The following is a 2,460-nucleotide window of genomic DNA, read 5'->3' on the forward strand; positions in this document are numbered from 1 at the left end:
AACCAGCAGACCCTGAGCGACTGATGAATGATTACTCTGACACATGTTTCTGTGAAAGAGGGGGCTAAGGGACTGCCTAGCTAAAGGAACCAGACAGCCTCATTTGCCTGCCTCCTTAGGCTCTTATTGTAGCAACAGCTTGAACTAAAATTAACCTCTAGATACTATCAGAAGGGCAGGTATCCTTGAGAAAACACATGCATCTGCAGTCTCCTTTAAACAAGAATGTTTTGAAGTCTAAACATAAAGATTCCAGTAAAACACCCCGGGGGCTCAGACTTGTTTGGAAAAGCAAGGCAGGGTCTGCCGCCTTTGACAAGAATCCTTTAGAGGCCTCTGACCTTTCATAGAATCCTCCTTACAGACTTTCCAACCAAGACCCACGGTTCCCCAGAATTCCTGGTTGCCAGGGGAATGCACTTAAAGCCTATCATGTCTGAATTAAGTGGGAGAACACACAATGCTCTTTTTCTAAGTGATGCTCATGATTCATCAAGTTCCAAGTTTTGACATTAATCCAGATAATTGCCCTAACAGTTTCTGTCAGCCCCCTTCGCCTCCTTATTCCTTAGACTGTAAATCATGGGGTTCAGCATCGGTATAAAAATGACTTAAAAGAGAGAGATCAACTTCTCCTAAGGCCAGAGGGGCCAGAGTGGGGCTGGGTGTAAATGAAAATGGCCATGCTACAGCACAAGACAACCACTGTGAGGTGGAAGGCTTTCTTTCTTCCCTCTGTGGACCTGATCTTTGGGATGGTGGAAGACAAGAGAACCAAGCAGAATGGTGACATCAGCAGATCAATGCTAGAAACCATGGTGGCAATTTCATTGAAGGAGGTGTCCACACAGGTCAGTCTGACCACAGCTAGGAGTTCACAGGATATGTGATCAATAAAATTGTTGGAGCACATGGGCAGCTGAAAGGTGATCGCAGTCTGCATGAGAGAGTTGACAGAGCCACTGACCCAGGATGTGATGGCTAACCTAGTACAGAGCCCTCCATGCATGATGACCACGTATTGCAGGGGGTCACACACAGCCACATAGCGGTCATAAGCCATCACTGCCAGTAGAACAAACTCAATCCTGCCCAATCCCAGGGGGAAAAAAAATAACTGGGCTGCACAGCTCACAAGTGGGATTACTTTATGTTCTGCAAGGAAATGAACCAACATCTGAGGGATGATGCTTGTGGCATAAGAGACATCAACAAGGGAGAAGTTGGTGAGAAAAAAACATATGGGTGTGTGGAGTCAGCTGTCCAGTCTGATCAGAAGAACAATGAGAAAGCTCCCCAGCACTGTCACCATGTATGTGATGGAGAACGGGACAAAGAGAGAGACCTGAGGGTCCCAGTCACTGGACAGGCCCAGAAGAATAAACGTTTTTTCCAGTAAAAAATGTGAGGATTATTAATCTGCAGAGAACATCAGGAATAACAGGAGCGTTTAAATTAAAGAACCATTGGAATAACTTCTAAAAAGAATGCATATTTTATATGAACTGTTAGACATAACTAGTTCAGATCATTTATGGGCCAAGATCATAGGTTTTATTCCAATATGTATTATATCTATTCTGCATAAGAGAGGCTAGCCCCTTTAAAAAACATGATATGGTCTCAGTCAGTCAGTTAAATCCTAGAGAGAATGCAGTGGAATCTGGGAAGCTCTGTATCTTACCTATTTTCCAGAGCAGGAGATGATAGTAGTTGACAATGGAAGATAAAGTGATAAGTAATGACGAAAAATATTTTTTAAAGTTCAAGAACTACTATGTACATATGTGCTAGACCAAATTACAAAAAAGAAAAAAAATATTTGAGAGAGATAGATGTATCCTGTAGATAAGGCTGGTATCTCATGGAAAGTTCTGGAAATAGAAAGCCTGAATAGGAATCCTTTTATGACTTACTGGATGTGTGAGGGGATTAAAGATTTAAATATTTACTTACAAAATGAAATTATGTTACACAATTTACAAGTATATTTAAGCTCAAATATAAACGAGGAAAGTAATTTATGAACTGTTACTGCTAATAGTGCTATATTGTGGGTATTAGCTACAGCATTGGAAAGCTAGAGTAACATGGTGTTTGTTTTTTCTTCATGTCCCCTCCACAATTTCAGACATAAACAAAAAGGAAGCAAAACCTTTAATAGATTTCAAGTCTAACAAGGTGGCTTAGATTATTTGAAGCTCCAGAGAAATATGGGTCTTCTGAGAATCTGGTGTCTTTCAGTCTAGAATGAGAGGGAGTAGGGTGATAATTTTATCTTGATTCTTTTTATTTTTCTGCAATTCTGTTTACTCGTTCTGACTTGCTCTTGTTATTTTTCTACAACTCTAGCCCTTGCATATGGTCTCAGCAAAAATACAGTATGACAATGGCTGCTAAGGCTTTCCAGTACAGAAGGAGAAAAAGAAAACAAATCTGTTCACATTTATTTTTGGTGTT

The 2,460-nt window shown here is 40.7% G+C and overlaps 1 pseudogene; it reads right to left on the reverse strand.

Moving 5' to 3' along the window:
* Positions 1–611: 611 nt before the first annotated feature.
* LOC118666593 lies at positions 612–1,399 on the reverse strand (annotated as a pseudogene).
* Between the last annotated feature and the right edge of the window lie 1,061 nt (positions 1,400–2,460).

Source organism: Myotis myotis, unplaced genomic scaffold (genome assembly GCF_014108235.1).
Source record: "Myotis myotis isolate mMyoMyo1 unplaced genomic scaffold, mMyoMyo1.p scaffold_m19_p_11, whole genome shotgun sequence".
Lineage (NCBI taxonomy): Eukaryota > Metazoa > Chordata > Mammalia > Chiroptera > Vespertilionidae > Myotis > Myotis myotis.